Source organism: Cydia amplana, chromosome 2 (genome assembly GCF_948474715.1).
Source record: "Cydia amplana chromosome 2, ilCydAmpl1.1, whole genome shotgun sequence".
Classification (NCBI taxonomy): domain Eukaryota; kingdom Metazoa; phylum Arthropoda; class Insecta; order Lepidoptera; family Tortricidae; genus Cydia; species Cydia amplana.
Window position 1 is genome coordinate 4,278,249 of NC_086070.1, and position 25,994 is coordinate 4,304,242.

Sequence of the window (25,994 nt, forward strand, 5' to 3'; positions counted from 1 at the left end):
CCAAGTGGGTGTTGACTTTTCTTAAACTTTATATAAAATCGCGTTTGGGATCCAGTCCGTGAGACTTGCAATATCGACGCGATATCGCGTTCAGGGACTCCGCGGGCTAAGAGATGATAACGACCCGCAGCTATGTACCACAAGACCACCCAACTAGAAACCAAAAGCTCCCAACATGGTCCAAAATTAATTCTAATATCTAGATTCAGGTATGACTGTTAATACTGTAAAAGGAAAAACTCAAAAAGTACAATGCAATTTATACTGAACTAGCTTTTGCTCGCGACTTCGTCTGCGTGGAGTTAGTAATTTGGGCAGCTTATTTTTTACCCAATCTGCTTTTTATCGATTTCCCATACAAATTGACACAAGGGGGGTGTCTCACCGGGGGGTGATTTCTGAGATAAAAACTACCCTATGTCCTTCCCCGGGACTCAAACTATCTCCATACCAAATTACAACTAAATCGGTTCAGCGGTTTAAGCGTGGAAGAGGTAACAGACAGACAAACAGACACATTTTCGCATTTATAATATTAGTATGGATATGGATTACGTATTACTCGTAAACTTGTGGTACTGGACTATACTTAGTTGGTTTGATTTACGGTGAGTACTGATGTTATTTAGTGGTTATGTTGACAGTTAAATCTTCTTATATGGTTCTCTACCAGACTGATGCTAGCAGCACAGCCCGTGGAAGATCTCTTGATGCAGTGCCACCACGTCTTTATGCCGTAAGCGGAGGTCCTCTTGAAGCGGTACCCGCCCATCGTCACCACCGGGTTGCCCTTATGAGACACGCCGAAGTATACTGAAAATATAATAATACAGTTAATACAAAGTCATTGTACATTTCATTAAACTGAATTATGTCTTTATTAGCGATTATAACGCAGGGCAAGAACCGTTTAGTTTGAAAATACATTGATGCAAATATGAACTTCTTTTCTTCATTAATATATTAATATAGATAAGTAAAGTTCTTTACGTGAAATATATCAAATTTCCTTTTATTTGATAAAATACACTGGTGATAAGATATATTGAAATTAAATGACGGGATGTTCATTTTGAAAACAAAAAATAAACATTAATAATAATTGTTTAATCAACTTGGGTAAATGTCTTAATTCATATCCCTTGTATTTTTTTTACTTTTTAACTGCTTTGACTACCCCCTAACCATGCAACGGTATACATTTGTTGTGAGTAAATAACATGTTCAACATTTCAAAAATATGTAAGAAATATAAGACGTGGGTATGTATTGATTTACTTATTAATAGGTACTGAATAAAATATACAAAAACAGCCCAAGGCTTGCTCTACAACTATCAACTGTAACTAGTAATTTAAACGTATTTTATGACAATATGGTATTAAAACGAGTTTATTTCTTATATTTCGTTTTATCAAACGTTCCCAAAAATCAGTTTTAAAATTTAAAAATTTTGATGCCCTATTAAATCCCATTCTATAGCTGGTCAACCAAATCTTGTCAGTAAAAAAAGGCGCGAAATTCAAGTTTTCTATGGGACGATAATATATCGTCACGATATCCCTTCGCGCCTACATTTTTCAAATTTGCCGCCTTTTTCTACTGTCAAGATCTGGTTGACCAAGTATAGTTAAGTTCAGCATGCTTGCACAAATACATGTGCGTAATCGCAACGAATTATTGATGAAGGACATACTTGTTGTATCCATATTATACAAATTCAAATACACTTTATGGATACGGTCTCGCTAAGTCTCGTTACTGAATGAGAAGAAGTGATAATATGCTGGAGGCAGCAGCGTCAGTGATTATGTATCATCATCAGACTTTCAAGAAAGCGGCCTATCAAGCGAAACACACGAGACTCGATACCCTGGATCTTCCTCCTCCTAATTTGAAGAGGGATCCAAAGCAGCAACAATCATAAAATTATCAATAAAAAGGAATACGACGGTGAATGATATTGCTAACTCAACGGCAATATTTCCTGCGCCGTCAGTGATTATGCATCAAGCCGATTTTCAAGAGCGTCCCCCCGACGGTGACGAGCGACGCGGAGCAGTTCTTGCTGTGGCGCTTGCTGCACTTCCACCAGGTCTTGGCTCCGGCGCCGCAGTTCTTCGAGTACCGGTACCCGCCGTACCACAGGTGGAGGCGCCCGTGGACTTCCTCGAAGCGAACTGTACGACAATTTTTATCGGATCAAAAACACTGGTTTCAAAAATTCTGTGAAACTAAACGATCGCCAAAATATTTTTAGATTACAATTTCGCGACAAAGAGACAAACAAAAGTATTGAATTAAAATTAAGCATTAAAATATTATTATATTTATTACATTACGTACACAATATTTTTAACAAAGCTTAGGTATCTTAAATATTAATATCAAATTGTGTAAATAATTGACTTCTTAACAGTTCCCACTACCTATTCCCTAACAATCAACGTTTTAAAAATAGGTATGTAAGAAAATAGGGGTGGTATATAGTGTTTATTAATTTACTCCTCCTCCATACTCCATACTCCTACTACTCCATAAAATAAACGTACTTTTAACAAACAGAACCGTATAACAGGGCGGCCCGTCTCATGAAATTGTATTATTTTAATACCAATGGAAGTCTCTTTATACGATATTAAAAAGACTAACAGGCCACTTCTTCGTTTTGGTTATTAGATCTGTGTCAAAAGTGACATTTTTTCAACCAAAAACGTCACTTTTGACACTGACAGATCAGTAGGCATCATATAGATAAATATTATTTATTTCAGATTTTTTAAATCCATATTCCTGAAAATATGCATGTAAAAAAAACATTGGTTAATGAACAGTAAAATTATGAATTACCGTAATATACTAACATATATTCTAAAATAAGATTTTTGGGGTGATGCAACTCGACATTGCGTGTCAGTACAGTACACGCAATGTACACGCAATGTGGAGTTGCATCACCCCAAAAATCTTATTTTTGATATATAGATCTATTAGTATATTACGGTAAATCATAATTTTAATGTAATTTAAATAATTTAACTGTTCATTAACCAATGTTTTTACGTGCATACTTACACCCACTAAAACTGAATAGTATTGATTGTCCCATCTCTCAGCAACGTCTTTTACGAACTTGCGAGTTGCGAACTCGGGTTGAGACCGGGACCGATTGAGATCGGGAGCATCAGTGATGAGTAGGGATTGCAAATCGAATATTCGAATATTCGACCTGTTTTGATATTCGAATATTCGGCCGCTCAGGTTACGAATATTCGAATATTTTTTATTACTATAAAAAAATCTATGTCATCCGCTGTAGTTACAGTTTCTGTGTGTTTTACGGGTATTTACAGTGAATGAGGAACGGTAGGTACCCAAATACGAAGGAAATAATATTTTTACTGTATTCCTCTCGATAGACTTCATGAATATAGTGAAACCTAACTCAATTTAAAAGAAAACGAAATCAAAAAGTATGTTATTTTTAAGTTAAAGGGTCATTCTGTATATTCAGTACAAGCGTACGTTAAGCGAATTTTTGAAGTCTAAACCTTGCCACTTATCGCAATTCTCAAATTTAATCATACCAAACCTGCCCAACTTGGCAATCTAACCATGCACCTTTAGCTGACGAATAATCCACCCAGTACTCACTCAACTAACTTTTCCCCTTAAATATTCCAATATTATTATAATTAGCCGGCCATTAGGAATAATAACTTGCCAAAACAAATAAAGTCAATAAAGATTCAAAATACAATGAAATTAACGGCCTTTTTACAGGCCTCTGAGTGACAAGTTAATTTAAATCGGAAAATAATTACCTACTAAAAAAATATCTTACATACCTACGTGTTTGGATGGTTAAAGTTATATTATTACACGCAACGACGCATTTATAATAAGTTTTATCAAGAAATATTAAATACGTCTAATTTTGGCGTTTTACTTGTTTTTATAAATGTGGGCATCTTATAAATACCTAGTAGGATAATAAAATCTAGTCAATTAAGTGGATTTCTGCCAAATATCCTTAGTTTTAGCAATAGGTATGTGAAAAAAGCTTTTGAATAATTTTTAAGAAAAAAAAAACCGACTTCCATGAGGGACACCCCGGTAAAAGAATAGTTATTTGTTTTACAATGGGGCAAATTTGTTGTTTAACCCTCGTGCTTTGAAACCCTTGTAACGCTCAAGATTCCATTTTTCGAACCACTCGCTACGCTTGTGGTTCAATTTTGGAATCTTTCGCTTGCTCGGGTATCAATATTAGGTTCAGGTCCAGATAAAAGCCCGGATCCAGGTCCAGGTCTTGGTCCAGGTCCGGGTCCGGGTTTGAGTCTAGGTCCGGGTCCGAACCGGGCCGGGTCCGAGTCCGGGCCCTAGTCCGGATCCGGGTCCGGGTCCCAGTCCAAGTCGAAATCGAAATCGCCAAACGTGTACTATGCGTCGTTGAAGAGTTCTGTTCTGATCATCATCAGCAGTTCCAATGCATCAAATGCGACAGTTTTGAATGAAAACATACAACCGAATTGATAACCTCCTCCTTTTAGATTTGGAAGTCGGTTAATAAAACGATAATAAACCGATTTCTCGTTCCTTTTCTTATTTTTTATAATATTCGAATAATTATTGGAATATTCGAATACTTCGTCAGAAAAAGTCGAATATTCGAATATCTGAAAGTTTCGAATATTTGCAAGCCCTAGTGATGAGTAAGAAGGAGTGTTTCCTCTGCATCGTTTTTTTGCCTGTCACCCAGGACATCGGGATAAGATCCCGATGCAGCGCCGTCAGTGATTATGCGTCAAGCCGACTTTCAAGAGCGTCCCACCGACTGTGACGAGAGAAGCGGAGCATTTCTTGCGGTGGCGTTTGCTGCACTTCCACCAGGTCTTATCGCCAGCCGTGCGGTTCTTCGAGTACCGATAACGACCGTAACAGAGGTGGACGCGGCCGCGGACTGACTCGAAGCGGACTGTTGAACAACGTGAGTGCATTAAGGACCTTTTTGTCGAAGTCAAAAACACTGATAGGTATCAAAACTTCTGTAAAACCTAATGATCAACAAAGTCTCTTTAGATTACCATCTTAAAAGCTCTTTAATGTTGAACTTATATTTTTAGCTTTTATATAAGTAGCTTTTTTTGTCAAAAAAACCTTTACCGGCTTCGACTCTCATCATAACCCACACGACTAAACTTTTCTTACCTCTCTCATATTCATTCTTAATGAAGCTTTCTAAATATATACTTAATTCAATCATTCAGTAAAGAATATACGTGAAAGTTCGTTTAAAATAGGTACGCAATTGTATATTTCAGAATAATAAGTTTTTGGCAAAAAATTCATTTTTGGTACAAGCTTTTTTCGCTGGCTGTACTTTTCTTACGACAGACAACTAATACTCATCGAGACAATTCTAAACCCCTAACACAATTAGGTTGCGTTGTTTCATCACAGAGTTCCTATGGCCACCTCCTGTCTCCATCATCAAGATCAGTTCGACAGTACCATATTATTGTATTGTCATCAGAACTACATACAGCTGCCAATTTTCATGACGCTACGATCCTTGGAAGATGGTTAAATTTGTTACCTTAGATTCCATTACATAGTTACATACAGGTCGAGAGTTCCTATGGCCACCTCCTGTCTCCATCATCAGATCAGTTCGACGGTACCATATTATTGTATTGTCATCAGAACTACATACAGCTGCCAATTTTCATGACGCTACGATCCTTGGAAGATGGTTAAATTAGTTACCTTAGATTCCATTACATACCTAGTTACATACAGGTCGACCTTGTTAAAAATAAAAGTTTAAAGATTTTTAATTATTATTTATGTCCACTAAGAAACAACTACCTCCTAAGTGCAGCTTCTTGGCTTAATTTATAAATCTATATTAAGCATTTTTGAAATATCGACCCAAAAAACTGTCGACCTCCTAAGTGCTATCTACATATAATATATATATATATATATATATTTTACAAAACAAAATATTAAACAAAAATATTTTTATTTAATAAAATAGGACAATTCACAGAGAATATAATTTAAAAATACATATAAATTACCTTTTTATTCTATAATATATAACATATAAGCCATAAGGTCTGAATAAATAAAATTAATAAATTAGATAATTACCTACATGACAAATATTATGAATAAGATTCAGATGAAGAAGATTCATCACTAATGATTGTGGATCACATTGGTGATCGACAGAACTTCGTCCTCGATGGTTGTCGCCTTCGCCTTGCATCCCTCCCGGTGCTTCGAACACACCCAGTAGTCCTTCGTCTTCGTCTTCTTGTTCCTGTAGAACCGGTGGCCTTGGATCACCAATATGTTTGTACCGAATTTCGACACACCGTATTGCACCATGTCGTAGAATTTGTTTACTGAAAAACCACGTATGCTCACATAAGTGACCCAACTTATTAAAAACTGACGTTGTCTTAACGCTGTCAGAGACGCGGAGGGTTACAGATTCGCATGCATTTCAATAAGGTTTATGATAGTGCGGTAGGTAATATATAATAAGCGTGACGTAAGATGTGATGACAAACAATATCTACATAGTTATTTTCGAACAACTACCTACCGTTCAAATAAGGTGAGAACTTATAGCCAATTCAAGAAGGCCTCATATTATCATTAATATTCTTTATTGCAGGTTTACACATGCAATGCAATTAGTTAGGTATTTAAGGAATTTAACCGAATTAAAATAAATATTTAACTAGAATAATCACAACTTACATGTTACCTACCTATAAATGTGATCATATTAAGTCTAGACCTAAAATTACTTACAAACTCCTATTAGTATTTTTACTAAGGGAGACTAAAAGCTCATCATGGACTTCTGAGTCTGACTTATCAAAATCAGCCCATATTTATTAATATCATTTAGTTTCCTCAAACAGGGCCGACTTCAGGAAAATTTAGTTCCTTACTTATCTGTCAGAAGGCTAAGGATGATTGTGCTCATTAGCAACCTTGATGATGGCCCCATCAAAGGTGGTGATGTTGACTCGGCAGCCCTTCGGTGCCTTATTGCAGGTCCAGTACGCCTTGAGATCCATCTGCCTCTTTAGATTGTATCTGTGGTTCTGGATCTTCAGCAGTGGCTTGCCCGTGCGTGTTTGGAGGATCACTACAGCCCCTAAAACATGCACATACAGTATGAGGATACCCTAAAAGTGTTTATTTTGCCCGCATGTTTCTCTTACCCTTGTAACCTACCTCCTAAGTCCTGAGCTCCTTTTAGAAAGAACAAATTTAAATTGAATTTTGAACTACATCATGGAATAAAAGAAGGTTCCAAATACTAAACTGCAAAAATGACTATGGATCTTAAGAGGTTAATAATAATAATAAGACATGTTGCGGTATAGTTAAATTTTAATGTTATAAAAAGCAAAACAAAATATACACCCTAACATACGGGTCATTTCTACGTTCAACGAGTCGAGCGCAATGGACAGGTTAATTAGGTAATATTCTAGTTTAAATTAGGTTAAATTTACTACTTGTAAACTATATTTAAAAAAAATTACATTACTTTCTTAATTTTTAATTTCTTTAACACACTGTTAAATCGTTTCACTCACTCTTTCGTAATTTTTTTTTACCCCTCTTGCTTTTACGAGTAGGTTGATTCACGTTCATTCTTTCGTTTTTAAAACTACGGACCACCACATGATCGGAAATATCAAAAGTGTCCAGAAAAGTTTTCTTACACACCTGGACTCTTTTTCCGTCGGGCTGAGGAAGGGAATACCTGTAAGTGCATAACCGCCTGGACTCATGATGTACCTTCTTCCGTTTTATTGGTAACACCTCCACTGATCTTTTTAGGTATTCTCTACGTTCTTCGTTATTCTTCAAGTTCCAATATTGGTTGAAAAATATGGACCTCATTTCGTAAGGGAAATATAATGAACATTCAAATCGACAGGCATTTAAACATCCCGGCTTCATGTTTACCATTTTTTGCCGGTTACGTTTCTCTGAAGTCGTGATAATTAGCCAATTATCGAGGGGAGCTGTAAAAAAGCAAAATTTTAAATAAGCAAAAATACCAAATTTGACTTATCTTATAAATAGGTAAAACTAGCTAACTGTTATCAAAACAACACTATACCTGATTTCATGTATGAGCAACGCTAACTGACACGAACGCGTGCGACGGATTTGACCTACAATAATGGCACCCGCGTGCGTGCGCCCGCTTCGTGCACCCGCGCCAGCTAGCAACCATGATTAAAGGACGCCCTTTAGTCATGGTTGTTCATAACCATGATTAAAGGGCGTCCGCTAGCTACCTTCAAGGACGCCATTATCATTGGTCATTTTAATAATGGCGTCCTCGAAGTTCGTGACCTTGGCCTTGCAGCCGAGTCGGTCGTTCAAGCAGCGCCAGTACCCCCTGCTCTTGGTGCCACCAGTCTTGTAGAACCGGTGACCACCGACCATTACGTTTTGACCGAATTTTGATCTTGCGTAGTGGATTCCTGTAAATGAGGGATTATTGTTGAATTTGTAGTTTAAACACCAATTTTCGTTAGTAAAACCCTTATCTCGAAGAAAACTCTTAGAACATCTAACGTCATCGTTTTAATAGTTTACGACATAAGAAATCTACTTAAAGGTAACTAACTAGTGACTAGGTGTTCAACCGTATCACAATTGATCTCAATGATGCATTTTTTTTTTGCTTAGCTCTCATATTATTATACAATGTCTTAAATCTGTATACACTTTAAAAATAATTTCTTCTCATTTCAATGAATGAAGTTTAGCTGGTAGTTATTATTGCAGTAGACATCAATGAAAAATGTATGGTTTTTTGGAGTTCGAATAAAAAGAAACTATCGTTTTTAAGCTGATCGTAATCCAAAGGGCAAAGACCAAAAAAATTTAGTAATGATTATGATCTAAATTAGTCCTGCAGACGTTTTCATCTTCCGTAACAATTTTGGCTTTACAGCCCAACTTGAGCTTCCACTCGCAGTTCCAGGTGATCTTGCTTTTGAACTGTTTGTTCTTATAGAAAGTAATGTCACCACACTTTAGAACCGTCGTGCCTAATCTTGACTTGGCGAACTTTAGCAGTACAACTGTAACAAAAGAAAATACCGATGTACCTATGGGACACCAACATATATAAGTAGAGTGATTAACCCCTCGTATGCGGCCTGTCAAATCTGATCATTGAAAAAGTGACCTTGACATTTAATAAAATAGATTTAGATACACGCACGGATCCGTTTTTAAGAATAAGAGGGGTTAAATACGAATATCAACTACTTGTAAAAACAAACAATCAAAAGAAGTTGAAAATAGGATAAGGAACATAATATTGAAAAAATAACAACAAAGGAAAAATTAAAAAATAAACCATGTTTAATTGCAAGAGCAACGTGACGTAATAATAAACTTATCTTATTGACTAGATATTTGATTATAGTATAAAATAATTTTGACAACAAATAGAATTCACACGATATTTTCATTACATGAAATACACTCCTTTTTTAAGGCAGTTCGTGCAAATAGTGGCTCATGACTGAACTGTAATTCTATTACTCAGCTGTACTGAATGTTGTACTAAACCTTGATGTTCTTCCAAATCTAAAATTAGATAGTGCCATCGACGGTGGCGTACTAAATGGATTATAAATCATTTATCATAAATCATTATGGTATGGATTAAATGGTAAGTAATATAAGGACGAGCATACTCGTATGTGGATGGCACTATCTATACCGCGACACTTAAATCCGATATTCAAGTTAGGTACTCAAGTTCTTATTATCCTAATTAGATCAGTGATTATGGTATAGATTAGCTTTAACAATTTGATTTTGAATAGTGATGATCCTGGCGCGGCAGCCGTTGTTTTTCTTCACACAGACCCACGCCGTCTTGCCGATGATATCGTTGACTTGGTGCTTGTCGATGTAGCGGTTGAAGCGGTGCTCGTCGAGCAGGAGGTTCGGATTTCCCAACTTGTTGGTACTTAGTTATTATTAGATCTGTAAGTAATATTCAACGTGAATACATGGTTTACTTAAGATAGGTTCTTCTAGGTACTTCTAGACTTAGCAATATAGGAATATAAACTCCTTTACTGCTAAAGTATTTCACTAAGCGTTATATTATTTCATACTCGTATACTATATAATTGTCGTGTATACTAAATATATTTATCGTTTCCATACATCGTTTTTATTTCGATCCGCGTTAAACAAAGTATTTTTGTAATTAAGGTAGCTGCGCCAAAGAAGGCCCATCGGTTTTTTTTCTTATGATTGATATGAACTTGCAGTTTTGTCTAATACTAGTGAACATTGACGCAAATTGGAACAAGCAAGGCATGCTTAAAAATCAAATCTTCTTTGGCGCCGGTATCTTTTTAGTCGTGATTATGTGTGTTCATGATCTTAATGATCTCCCCCTGAAATGTAGTCAGCCGGGCGCGACACCCCGCGCTGGACCTCTTGCCGCACACCCAAGTTATCTTGTAGTCGTTCTTGGTTTCCACGCAGAAGCGGAACCGGCCGAGCTGGAGGACTGGGTTGCCTTTGCTTGAAGTTTTGAAGGTAACTGTGGGAATTATAAGATAGTCAGTAGGTATCTGCAATTATGGATAGATAGACTTTGAAAAAATGTAAGTAGTACCTATAATATATGTTACGAGTACCCACGAATTATATGAATACGAATTATCAACATTTTTGGCATTTTGGCTTTAGGGAATCATTCCTTCATTTTAGATATCCCTAACTTTAAAGGTATTCCCCTCCAGGGCATACTTATTTATAATTCCACCATTCATGAACTGATTTATTTTATTTGTATATACTCGTACCCGCGCGATACAGGCCATGCCTAGTGCGGGGTTCACTGTAATGTGCCTGTTACTTTTATTGTCAATAAAGATATTGTTATGTATATCTCAGAAATAAAACAAAAGAATCACTTAAATAAAATATAATTCTGTTATTTTCTAAATTGAAACTATACCAAAATATATAATGTAAGTATACAAGAATAGGAACATTAATCCTAAAACTGAGAGAGTATTCGAAATTTAATATTTTTTATTGATATCTGTTATTTGTGAATTCGAATCACCGTCATACAAAACCAGTTTAGTAATTACGTAACCACCGATAGGCGCATTAAATGGAGAGATTCCTAACGACGCGACGTCTAATAAGTACTAAAATACCTTGAGATTATATAGATAAACTACTGTGTTGAACAGTAGTTAATGATTATGCTCTATACTAAGGCCAATAATCCTGTTATCAATGGTCGTGAGCAACGCCTTGCACCGTCTGTTCTTCACGGTACACGACCACTTGCACTTGCTCTTGCCGTAGTATCCAGTCATTAAGTTATATCTGTATTTTCCTAGGATTATTACGGGACGACCGAAGCGAGATGTTGTAAAAATAGGTTCTGGAAAACAAATATACGTACGTATTGTATAAGACTTAACTTCTACAGGAGAGGCAGTGAATGGCCAAGCCTGTTTACAATTTATCCCAGAATTTATTAATCATGTCTTCCATCATTAAAACCGAAAAATGTGTAGGTACAACAACCAATCCAGCGATGCCATGTGGTGGGATTTGTTTGAGAGTTTCTCTTGCTTGCATCTTTAATTCACCTGGCGTATTTTACCAGAAAGAAAATACAGGCTGAAGGTAGAGATTATAGACAAGATTTTCAATACTATCTCCATGAAACTGATATGTTTATCCAAGTATTTTATAAGCGCTTTGGGAAGTAGAACGTGAAATAAGAACACAAAGATAAATAAGAAGAATGACTTATAAATTAAAGGCAAATCCATTTATTATAACTCTGTACAACATTTCTTTCACTTTCTTTTTATGAATAAGAGGGTTTAGACTAGTGTGTGTGTTCATTAGTAACATGCACGATGACGTTGTCAACAGTGGTAATTGACACTTTGCAACTGTGTGTGTTGCGGCCAGTGCAGAACCACTTGCCCTTGGCCTTCCCTGAGCAAGCGTTGTGAAGGTTGAACCGGTACTTTCCCTGCACTATCACAGGTCTTCCGTACTTGGATGTTGTGAAGAAATATGAATCTGGAGAAATAGAGCTATACTTAGTTCATATTTCCTGTATACCGTATTTATCTTCAAAAGTCAACTCTACCAGCCAACATAAGGGAACAACTCAAATTTTACATCAAATTACTTTGCCACTCTTGTGCATAAAACGCAATTTTCTCATTAGTTTTTGAACAATCAAGAGAGCCTTTACGAGCTGGTGGGGTGAAAAATACAATTTCGTAGAGAAGTTCATGCTTATTATGTTATGAAAGGTGGGGCAGCAAAGCAGGAACAATTTACGTGATGCGATTACGACGTTGGTATACATTTTCTTCCTAATTTGTAAATTTGTTAAAGTTCATACATACATATATTATAAAAATGAATGAAGGAATCGGAACTTCGTAAGGATTAACAATATTTTATTTATTGACAATATGATAATAGGCTTTATTATAAAATTAAACTGAACCAATCTTCTGGTTAGCTCTTCACAGTCAAATATTTTTTCAATTAATTGTTATTTTAAGCACGTGAGTGGAGAATATAAAATATTATTAGGTGAGTACCTACAACTTTAGTGATTGTGGTCATAAGAAATCCTCATTATTTCCTGGTTGACGGTACATATAGACGCCCGGCAGCCACTGTTTTTCTTCGTACAGAACCAGTTCTGCTTGATTTTGCTTGCGCTACCCTGATGGAGATTAAAGCGATAGTGGCCTACTTGGATGGCCGGTCGGCCAAACTTGGAGGTTGTGAATGTTGCATCTGAAAGAACTTGATCTTTACGAAACGTATGATATGTGAGTATGTCATGGGGAGGATGGAGAGATCTCAGAGATCATGAGAAATATTAATCTTATGTAATTTGTCCAAAATCGGCTGTCAGATAATCAATGTGTCCAAAAGAAGCAAATGCATCGCGGGATCACGGGTGAAGGATATAAATAATTTACTGATAAATGCAGAAAATTAAGCATTTTATTGCAATATAGAAAATAAAATATAATTACTGTTGTGACCGACAGGGATAAAGAATAAAACGTTAAAATTATTTAATTGAGTGTTTAAAGTGGTTGTAATTTGGGCTATTAAAACACCTATTATATTTTCCAAAAACTTTATCAACAGTAAAGATAGAGAAAGAGGTACAACATCAATAGTTGTGTTCATGCGAAGACTTGACTACTTTATTATCAACAGTAGTCACCACAGAACATATTAAAGAGGTTAGAACGGCTATCGCGCGCAGTTAGTATCGGAACCGGTGTCGCCGCTTGTTCCTCTCCACATTTCCACATTTCTCGCGCAACGGTAGTAAAAACTTGTGTGCCTGGTGAATGGGTACGCCTTCTTTAGACAGATTTGATGTCTGGCTTCTTAATCTGAACGCTATTGTGGCGCAAAAGGCATGTTTACGTTTTTCGGTCAGCGCGGGCGAGTACTAGCATGCGAGCGTTTGCTCATAACCGGCGGCGACACGTACCCTGCTCGCATCGCCATTCTACTTGTTCTGTGGTAGTCATCCTGTTTCGGCAGCCAGAGCCCTTTTTGGAGCGGATCGCATAATGTGCAATATATCAACAAGTAATTGTGCATTACATGAAACTGCTTAATGATTATGATCAAAGCTTGCCTCGCGGCTTGCCTATTCAGAGTGGTGAAGTCCATTTGGATCTGCGACCTACCGAACCGAAACAATAAGTGTGCCTAATGGTTATGATCACCAGAGATCTTGACTATTTCATTATCAATCGTAGCGATCGAGGCGCGGCAGCCATTGTTTTTCATGGTGCAGGCCCACTGACCTCGTGGCTTGCCTATGCAGGTGTGGTGAAGGTTATACCGGTAGACTCCTAACTGGATCACAGGCCTGCCGAATCGAGACGTTGTGAAGATTACACCTACAAACATTTTTAAAAATAAGTCACGCATGGGAAAAAAGCTTAAGTTTGATTTACGGAGGCTCAATTATGTAAGTCAAAGCACGTCGAATGAAAATAAATAAATGTTCTTAAAATATTGAAAACTGCAAATGCGTTAGTACCTACCAATGCAGCAACAGTTATCTAAGTTATCTTAACAAGTCTACTTACGGCCCAATTCGAACAATGCTTAGGTACCTATAAGATGTTCCACAACCAAAAACGTCACTTTTGACACCGACATATCGGTATCGTATCGCTGTGACATCTTTTAAGCATTGTTCGAATTGGGCCGTTAGTCGTTTCACTAAAAATCTTTTTTTTCCTCGCGGTATCCCGGCATTTTTGCCACGGCTCATGGGAGCCTGGGGTCCGCTCTTGGAAACGTTCTCCGGTTACAAATAAGTGGGAGTTCTCGCACGAGAACATTCACCATACAAAACGGTAAACGTTCTCAAGAACGACACAATTATATGCACCGCAGTGGTCACGGATGTGAACGGATGACGTCCCAGCAACTCTTATCTACCGGAAAACAGTTTATAAAAATGTTCGGGGTAGACAAAAATATTGAAACAATGCGTTTAGGCATGTTTAATGTTTATTGTCTGTAGACAATGCCGAGACAATGCCGTGCTGTAGCACGGCACAACACTCACAATATCCGTGCACTGGTCCAAAGATAGATGGTTTCAATGTGAAAATCGAGATGATATTATCATCCACAGTCATTATCCTAGCCTTGCATCCCTGCTTGGTCAGGCATCTCCAAGACGCTTTCGCTCCCGTGCACCGCCGGTCCTTACTGAAGCGGTGGTTGCCAAACACGATCGCTGGATAACCCAGTTTAGATGTTGTAAATATTGCATCTGGAAATTGAATGATTAATAAACCATACTATGTAAAAATCATAGTACACATACTTAAATGACTGGATTTTCACACAGCATACCAGTGTTTTTCAGCAACGAAATAGAGGAAAATGTATGAGTGGGGCTGGGGAACAAAAATCATAGAAAGGATAAATGATGATCATGAAACGATCATTTAATCATTATAAACTCGGCTTTATAAAATGTAACTGATACAAATTTCCCCGATTTCTTTCGTATTTGGCGAATCCACTTGTTTTCTCCTAAATATTTTTTTAATTTGACTCCTACACTCCTGTAGCTAGTAAGGGCACTGTCTTAATTGAAAAGACATAAACACCAACCGTACCAACACAGTCTATAGTTGCGGCCATAACAAAAGAAAGCTGACTGACACTGTGTGTTGTGGTGTGACGTGGGGTTCTAGATAAATCTCCTCAATATGGAGCGCTATAACACACAATTTTCGAATTAAAAAACACGTATGACTCGTTTAAATATATTTAATCTATCATTGTCATACTGAGTAGATTAATTTATCAATTTATATCACAATACAGGCGGTCTAGCATGAGTTGCGTTCTCGCGCGCGACTCCATACAGCTGGCGCGACTTCAAGTATGGACTCGCGCGCGAGAACGCGTTGTGCTAGACCGCCAGGTATGAGTAGCAGTGGCGCATTGTCAAGTAGTCGCGTCAGAATATCAGTTTGTTGGCAACTCCAAAACAAATTTAATTAATTCATTCATTCATGCTATTGAGTATACAACTGTACTCTCGGTCACTGTCTCGGTCTCTCAGTGTCATTTTAAGTGCATACATTCATTTTGTGCTTAATAGTATTTTTTTTTTACTGGAAAAAGGTAAGTGTCGTGGCTTCCAACCTCCGTGCCGACCTGACATAGACAAACTGATGGACTGGCTGACTGACATATATATTTGAAACTACGGACATTTAAATTTAAAATTAGACAAGATAACGACACGACAAAATAAGATCAGTTCACGACGGACAGCAAGACCAGACAGACTGTTCAGTAAGCATTTGACCAAAATTATAATTTATTGACCATATAAGGTTGCACCAGCCTCTAGACTCTCCGCTGAACACAGTGTACATCAAGTAAGACAAGCAGGATAATCAATGCGTATGCTCGTTAAAAATGGATATAATTTGTTCATCAACAGTCGTTATCCTGGCCTTGCAATTATGTTTGCTCTTGCACCTCCAGAAGATCTTCGGTCCCGCAAACCGGCGGTCCTGGCTGAACCGGTGCCTTCCGTACTCAATCGCCGGGTGCCCGTGTTTAGTTGTTGTAAATACGATACCTATAAGTTAAGCTTCATGTAAATATTAAGAATATAAGTAACTAAATAATTTCACTATATTAAATTGTTACGTAATACAGCGTACTAAATTCAGCAGTTTGAACCGATGTTAACTTTAAGCGTGAAGAACAAAATAAGTGTCTTAATTATATTACTAAGTAGAACTAGAAAATTAATTCAAAATAAGTGGCAATATAAATGGAACAGACTCTGAATGACGATAATATGTTAAATACAGATGTAGATCACATAATTTAGCTTATCAGTCATGTTATAGACGACGGCGCGTTAATTCGGCACTCAACACTATACGACAGGATACCAAGATAGCGGCCTGTATCGATATACCTATTTATACCTGAAAATGTCACCTAAAAGAGACGATAAAAGGTCAAATATCTAAACGTAATAAAATATCAATGTTTAAAATCGATATGCTTCATATTTATTCATTATTAATTATGCCCAAAACAATGACAACATATTATGATCAAGATACATAATGCGTGTGTTCGTTGAAAACATAAATGATCTGTTCATTCAAAGTCACTATCCTGGCTTTACAAATACTCTTCTTCTTGCATCTCCACGTGACCCTTGATCCCGTAGAACGGATATCTTTGTTAAAATGATGCTGTCCATAAATCATCACCGGATTGCCAGATTTGCTCTTCGTGAATGAAATACCTACAAAATAAAATCGACATTAGTTACGCCAAACAAATGAAGCCAAAATTAACTATTGTTTCAGTTTTGAGCAGGTTGATTCACGAAAGCTGGCGTGTATTTTCTATGAGAGATTTGACAGTCCATTGCAAATCTCCGACCAGTTCTTATAAATTAGGTTCAAGAAAAAAAAATGCACGATATATACGAAAGGATGAAAGTCATATCAAATAATAATATAATATCTGGGTGACCGAGCTTCGCTCGGAAAACATATAAAAACTCGAAAATGCGCGTTTTCCCAGAGATAAGACCTAACTAGATCGATTTTTCGCCCCCGAAAACCCCCATATAGCAAATTTCATCGAAATCGTTAGAGCCGTTTCCGAGATCCCCGAAATATATATATATATATACATAAACAAGAATTGCTCGTTTAAAGGTATTAAATTAGATTAGAACACATTGAGTGTACAATAATTAATACACTCGTCAGGCCAACCAACATCAAAGGCACATAAAAAACAAAACTTCATCAATATTAAGTAGAAAGAGTTATCAATTACATATCATCTTATCCACAGACAGCATTCGACGTAATTTGGATACCTGAACGAAATATTGTCGAATATTGGTTGCAATCGAGTGCGCCTAATTTTAACAGGAAACAGGCAATAACTTAAATCATGAATGGCTATGTTCATTATAAATGTTTATGATACGATCGTCAACAGTCATTATCCTGGCTTTGCATGCGAGCTTGCCCTGCTTCACGCATCTTCAAGAGGCCTTAGGCCCCGTAGTCCGGCGATCCTTGATGAAACGGTGTTTCCCGTACTGAATCAACGGATTGCCATGTTTAGTATGCGTCGCACTTACGATACCTGATGTATGTATGTTAAATACAGACATAAGTAGATCACATAATTTAGCTTATTAGTCATGTTATAGACGACGGTGCGTTTATTCGGCACCCAACACTATACGTCAGATACCAAGATAGCGGCCTGTATCGATATACCTATATCTGAAAATGTCACCTAAAATATACGATAAAAAGTTAAATAATAAACGTAAGAAAATATCAATGTTTACATCGGTATACTTCATCTTTATTATCTATATATAATTATACATGCCCAAAACAATGACAACATATTATGATCAAGATCCATAATGCGTGTGTTCATTGAAAACATAAATGATCTGTTCATTCAAAGTCAGTATCCTGGCTTTACAAATATTCTTCTTCTTGCATCTCCACGTGACCCTTGATCCCGTAGAACGGACATCTTTGTTAAAATGATGCTGTCCATAAATCATCACCGGATTTCCAGATTTGCTTTTCGTGAATAAAATACCTACAAAATAAAATCGTCATTAGTTACGCCAAACAAATGAAGCCAAAATTAACTATTGTTTCAGTTTTGAGCAGGTTGATTCACGAAAGCTGGCTTGTATTTTCGATGAGAGATTTGACAGTCCATTGCGAATCTCCGACCAGTTCTTATGAATTACTTTGTTCTAGAAAAAAAATTCACGATATATACGACAGGATGAGAATCCTAAAATATTTGACCTTTATTCACCATCACTAACAATATCAGTTACAATTAATTATACCTAGATACCTACAGAAAAACATTAACCAAATAATTTAATTTCATATCAAATAATATTCATTATCAATGTTTTATGTCTTAACAATTCAATACAAATTAATATTAGAACACATTGAGTGTACAATTAATTAATACACTCGTCAGGCCAACCAACATCAAAGGCACATAAAAAAACAAAAATTCATCAATATTAAGGAAACAGTTATCAGTTACATATCATTTCATCCATAGACCATAGACAGCATTCGACGTAATTTGGATACCTGAACGAAAGATTGTCGAACATTGGTTGCAATCGATTGCGCCTAATTTTACAGCGATGTAAACAGGAAACAGGCAAAACTTAAATCATGAATGGCTATGTTCATTATAAATATTAATGATACGATCGTCAACAGTCATTATCCTGGCTTTGCATGCGAGCTTGCCCTGCTTCACGCATCTCCAAGAGGCCTTAGGCCCCGTAGTGCGGCGATCTTTGATGAAACGGTGTTTCCCGTACTGAATCAACGGATTGCCATGTTTAGTATACGTCGTACTTACGATAGCTGAAATTTCAAATTAGGATAAATATAACTAGATATAAATAATTATAATATAACTAGTAGAACTACCTGAACGTTGTCGATCTGGTGACTATTCGGTATTACCCAAAGGCAACAATATGTCTGCTAGTAGTCACTTAATACAAACAAATGACAATAAATATCAAAGACAGGATTTGATCCTATCTTTAACGTTTGAGATGAAAAATGAACAGGTACTTATTTCAATCCTCTTCATTTTTCATTTACAAAGACAGGAAAAAATCGTCACGCCAAAACAAATAAAACTAAAAGCATTAAAGAAGAAACCACTCGTCATGGGAAATTATATTTTTTCTGAATTCAACGACAATGCAATTAAAAAGTCACAAATTCTGATTTAAACTTTCACGATTTTTACACATTATTACATTGTACAACGGGACTTAATCGCGTATCTAAGTTTTAAGATTTACCTCCGACGTTTCGAGGACGGCGTTGTCCCGTGGTCTCGGAGAAGAAATCAAAAATTAAAACTTAAAACTTAGATACGCGATTAAGACCCGTTGTACAATTTAATAAAGTCACAAGTTGACTATTTTGCCTTTATGTTATATTATGATGGGACCGACTGCACCAAAGCAATACAAAAACCATAAGTTATTAATAATGGGTATGTTCATTGTGAACAAAACATATATTGTTATTAATAGTCATGATCCTGGCCTTACAGCCTGCCTTAAACCTGCTCAAGCATCTCCATGTGACCTTTGGTCCCGAAGTCCGACGATCCTGGTAATAACGGTGACTCCCATACTGGATCGCAGGATAGCCGAGTCTCGATGTCGTAAATATAATTCCTGGAAAACGAAATCACAATAAATAAATTCAGTTAAGATACACTAATAAAATTAAATAACGTATAATGTGACTGAAATTTAACACATAAATAGCAAAGCTGATATGGGTTTTCAAATACCTTAAGTACGAACGAACTGTTGTTTAACGATCAATCTTGGCCTTTATTTATCTTAGTAAAAGATACAACTTAAGGAAAAAATAATTGCAAAAAGATAGAGGTTGACAACAGACGCATTCCTACAATCCAGCCAAACCCTGTTTATACAGCAGGGTACCTTACAGGCAATATTTTTTGTGCAATGTTATTAATTATTAAAATCAGGATCATCGATGCGTATGCTCGTTATAAACATGGATGATATTGCTATCAATAGTCATTATCTTGGCTTTACATCCGAGCCTAAACCTGCTCAGCACCTCCAGGTAGCCTTCGGGCCCGTAGACCTTCGATCTTTGATGAAGCGGTGCTGCCTGTACCTTATCACCGGGTAGCCTTTTTTAGACATCGTAATAAATACGATCCCTGAAAGTTTAAACTGAGATAAACCAATTTCACTGGGCATATAACTCTATATATTATGTGTGAATGACTCATGTGTTTACTATGTTTTATTGGATTATAAATGACGATCATATATGTCAATGAAAATAACATATATATTTTTACATTCATATAAATTATACACATAGTAAAAGATCGCGACTAGCACAATTTTAAACCATAGTTCCGCTCCTTTAATCTAAACTAGCGACCCGCCCTGGCTTTGCACGGGTTAACAAATTATACATAAACCTTCCTCTTGAATCACTCTATCTATTAAAAAAAACATTATGACATTTTTCTGATCGAATGATGTGTGATTATCAGATGATTCGGTATAATGATATGCTTCTTGTTTCTTCACACGACCTACGGTCTCGTACTCCCAATAAATTTATTCTAATTCTTATGTACGGCTTTCGGCAGATATGATAATTTTATTATAAGCGGCTCAATATCGATGTCCGTATCTCATCCGTATAACAGTGTCGCCGTGGGTATTAATGGAGGACCGGCATCCATGCGACTGCTGCTTCGAACAAACCCAGGTCCTCATCAGCTCGTTGTCGCGCGACGAATAGTTGAGGTTGTACCGGTGTCCGTCCAGGAGTACTACTGGCTCGCCACGTTGGGATATCGTGAAGATTGCCTTCTCTGAAATGCAATATGGATTATGTACCTAATGTAAAAGTGACGGCCATCCTTTCTGATGGTTCGTTTGTACGATGGTATCTGCCTAATATTTTGTTAACAAACAGTGGATGAGATTTTCGTAAGAATGCTCTACTCAATAGTGGACAGATCCGAATTTAATAGGCGGGATACCTATTATCGTTTCATTGGACTAATCCCGCCGTGGGCTATTTAAAAATATGTCAGCCTTAGGGAATTTAAAATCCCACGCTGAAGATATATCGAAAATCTTTCTTACCGTGTAAATCTAGACAATGATTTGGGTTGTCCGCGTCTAGAGCTATGGGTCCCAAAATTGTGTTTAGGAGGTCCTTCGGGCTGGGTGATGTCGTTTCGTTTAGAAAATGCGAAAGGCCAACTATCAACTGCAAAACAACATAGTGTCCTAAAATTACAGGTCTGCTTCCTACCTACGGTCTGCTTCTGATAGGTACTTGAAGAATTATTCCGGTAGAGATTCCTTAATCTTAAAAAATTAATTTGTTTTTTTATCGATTGGATCCTTAGATCCTTTATTTAAGAATCTAGAATATGTATTGTACCTACCTACATTAAGGGTTAATAAAATCTCAAGCTAAAACTTACGAAAAACGAAATGAAAATGTATTATTTATTATCCCCTATGGTTAGAATGTCGTGAAAGACGAGGAGCACGAGGCAAGCAGTATTTAGACTTAACTCACTATGAAGAAAATAGGTTAACCAATACCTGACGTGCTGTGGATAATCCACAGTGGATTAAAAAAATATATCAGTCGGTCGTCATCCTAAATAATTTCCTTAACCATATCGGTGCCTGCATAAACGTTACATTAACAGCGATATTTATACACTTTTTAAATACATAATTGATGTCTTTTACGTGGTTTTTATTACTAAAGAAAACGTGACCGCGATATAGATACCATTTAATTATTTTTCAATCATGAGAGTGGCAATTATTGTAGTTTATAATTTGGTTGTCGTAAGTGCGAACCGAGGCGCGACAGCGACGACTAGTCTGCTTGACGCAAACCCATCTTCTCCTGAGCCCGATTACGTTGTATTGGTTAAACCGATGTCGGCCGAGTAACATCACTGGTCGGCCACTACGCGACGTCGTGAAGGACGGTTCTAGAATAAAAGTAAATCCTAAAAATTATTTGAAATTATATGTCCTACACATTGAAAAGGCGCCCATAAGCGATAAAGATTTGCAAATTGTTGAATTCAAATTGTACAAATATTAGAACGCAATGTTTTATTGTCCCGTTGTCGTACTGATCAACCTGGCAGCTTCTTAGAATTAAATATAATATTAAACGTAATAAAACTAAACAAACCAAATCGATGGTACTTACTTACAGTCGTGTCTCATTGCTAAATTCATTTAATTGTAATTTTCTAAAAAATATTCATAAATGAACTCCTTAATATTTTTTAGTGATATTTTTTCATACAAATAAAAATTATTGAAAAGGGGTTTGTGGGTGTGTATAGTAGTAGTAGTAGTTGCTGTAGTCAGGTATACAAGCTCCCAAGGGTAAAAGCGACAGTAAATGGGTATCATCGAAATTTAGGTGCACACCCTATCCTAGTAGGCACTTGAATGAGTCTTAAAAAGTTACCGTGTTAAAATATAAACACCACATACTTTTCTTCCGAATCAAATATACTTACTACGTTCAATTACATACGATATGAAATTAGAACAACATGTAATAGTCAAATAAAATTATACAGGGTGACATTTGAGTCGTGATCAGTAATATGTTTTTCTAACTCCATAAGCAACGAGCAATTTAATGCCCCTACTACTCTTACTAAAATCAGACAAGATTCTTTTTAATTTTTTTGTTTATTTTTTGTCATTTATTTTACCTTTACAAGTGGCAATGTGGTATTTAAACAGCTTTGTAAATACTCCAAATCAATCATGTGTATGATTATTATTCACTTTAAGCAGATCATTTTCATAAGTGGTGAGCGTAGCGCGGCAGCCGGAGGACTGCTTAACGCACACCCACGTGGCTCTCGGGCCCTGGCTGCGGTGGTAGCGGTTGAACCGGTACTTGCCCAGTTGGATAACCGGTTTACCGAACCGAGACGTTGTAAATATCGGTTCATCTGGAAATAAAGGTATGAAATAGGTAAGGTATACCTAGTGTTCATTTAATAACCTGGTTAAAGAGAACGTTATATTTTACCTCTTAAATATGGAAAAACAAGGGGTGTCGTAACGAAGAAGAACCAAAAATTTTTCGTTTATTACAAGCACCAAAAAGTGTTTTGTGAATATGTACTTAATATTTCTAAACCATACACCAAAATTCTTAAATAATATAAGAAAGTCATGACATATTGTGCACTTACATATTATGTAAGTGCACAATATGTCATGATTTCTTTGAGTGACATTACAATACAGTATTTTTATTTAAACAAATTAGAGCTAATTCGTTCTAACATTTCAAATAGGTAATATTGTAACTTAGGCACCTATATTCACAGATATATTACGTATAATAATATCAATACAAAAAAATCCAGCCCCTATATACCATAACGTAAACGTTCATATCAATAATTAATAACATTCACATACATATCAATTATGCGTATGATTATTATTATACTTAATAATAACGTTCTCGTACGTAGTGACCGAGGCGCGACAACCCGAAGACTTACGAGCGCAAACCCAGCTGCCCTTCGGCCCGACGCTCCGGTGATACCGGTTAAACCGAAACCGGCCTATCTGGATTACCGGTTTGCCATATCGTGACGTGGTGTACAGGGGTTCATCTGAAATTTCAACAAATATTTTAAATCGTCCCTCAAAAAAAATACGTTGTACAAAAAATCTGATTTGCACAGCAGAATGCTGTTTAACTTTGCAATTAATTAGCTTTTAGATTAGGTCAATATTTTTTCTCGATCGTTTAAATAATACCCAAATTGAAATAGCGTTTTAGACTGGACATGCGTTTTTAGGGAGCATACTTAAATCCAGTATTGAAATAAATGACACGTTCCGTAACTATGTTTTCATAACAAATATTTTATTTTGCTTCCAGTAACACGCACTCAACAGCTTTAAGAACAAACCATTTTAATTTTGATAGCGATTACTGACTACCTAACTCAGCCATAGGTACTCTAAGTGTGTTCCGCGGAACCCTAGGGTTCCGCGACACCCCTGCAGGGGTTCCGCAAGAATTTAGAACACTATGCTTTAGTCGCCTCGAAAAATTTTACTATGCCGCCACCGTATTGTAGGGTTCCATCAAGTATTTCGCTTTCCAAAAGGGTTTAGTCAAAAAAAAGATTGAGAACCGCTGATCTAACTAATAAAGTTTGTGAGAAGTTATTGGTTTGACTACGATGTGATACGCAGTTCTACTATAAAGTAAACATGGAAAACAGAACGCCCTTAATGATTGTGCTCAGTGTTCTGCTTATATATAACATCGTCTATAGTGGATATGGTAGCCCGGCAGCCGGCGCTGACGCGGCTGCACGTCCACAGCGCCTTCGGCCCTTTGCTGCGGTTGTTCTTCGTGAACCGGAACCGACCTAGCAGGATGGCCGGCTTGCCGTAACGCGTTGTCGTGAACACCGGTCCTGGAGTAAAATAACTGATTACGTATTTATTTAAATTTTATTGCACAAAAGAAAGCCTTTACTTAACCTCAATTAAAAAAAATGTTTGTGGGCGGTGCTACTAACCTGCCTGCCTAACCTACCTAACCTGGCTGCCTGCTATGTGCTCGGTAACCTTGACTGGAGACAGTGATGGATTGCACAAGCGTGTTGTGGAGGGGAGAAAGCAGTGCGACCAAACCTGGTTCAATGCTTTAGATAGCAGAAGGTAACGCAGAAAGCAAACCAAGACTGGAACCTCAGGTGGCATGAACTTTCTCTGCCAAAAATGTGGCAGGTCGTGCCGCTCACGCATCGGCCTCCACAGTCACCAAATCCGTTGTCTAAACAGCAATGCATAAATCGTCTGCAATAGGCCTGTGATGATGGTGCTACTAATTTGCCATATTTTTTTTAATCTGTCAGCTCCCACGGCTCATATATGAGCCAGAACGCTTATGGTGACGTCATATCGTGGGATTCGACAGGTTAAGAGAGTAGGTCTAGGTACAGTACTTTATTTTGTACCTAGCATGAAAATACTAGGATAATGTTCGGTTTATGTCGGATACTAGTATAAACGTTTTCGTGCCACATAAGCGTGGGGTGCCGGTGGCGTTATTACTGTTATTAGTTGCCTAAACACTTACATTTAAATGTTGTGTTTGGACGTGACGGATATTTTTATCTACATAGGCATGCCTACTACATAGTTTATCTACGTATATATAAATATCTGTCACGTCCAAACACAAAATTTAAATGTAAGTGCTAAATTACAACAATTGTTGTATGTAATATAATAAAGTGAAAATCCTTACAAGTTAAAGTATACAAATACAAAAATACAAAATTATTTATTTCACAAAGTACACTTAAAACATAATACAATACAAGGGATGAAGCCGCTTGCTCTCTTGTTGTTTACATAACTATTGTCGACAAATACCATATAAGCGCGAGAACTTCCGAGTCTGCGAATGCAGAGGTACAACTTTCGGCTGTGATAGCGGCAGTAGTCATAACTAAGGATGGTTGTGATAGTTCTTAATCGTTAAGACGATGTTGTCGACAACGACGGCGGAGGCGCGGCAACCCATGCTGTTACGTTTGCAGAAATAAGTCGCCTTCGGGCCACGACTCCGGTTGTTCTTGTAGTATCGGTAATGGCCCATTTGCAGCACTTCGCGTCCACCGTTGGTCACTAAGAACTGCGGCTCTGA

General features: G+C 37.0%; 1 protein-coding gene across 27 annotated transcripts in view; it reads right to left on the bottom strand.

Moving 5' to 3' along the window:
• LOC134661654 (protein tramtrack, beta isoform) overlaps window positions 1-25,994 on the bottom strand; it is a 506,900-nt gene that overhangs the window by 293,649 nt on the left and 187,257 nt on the right. The window lies entirely within an intron of this gene.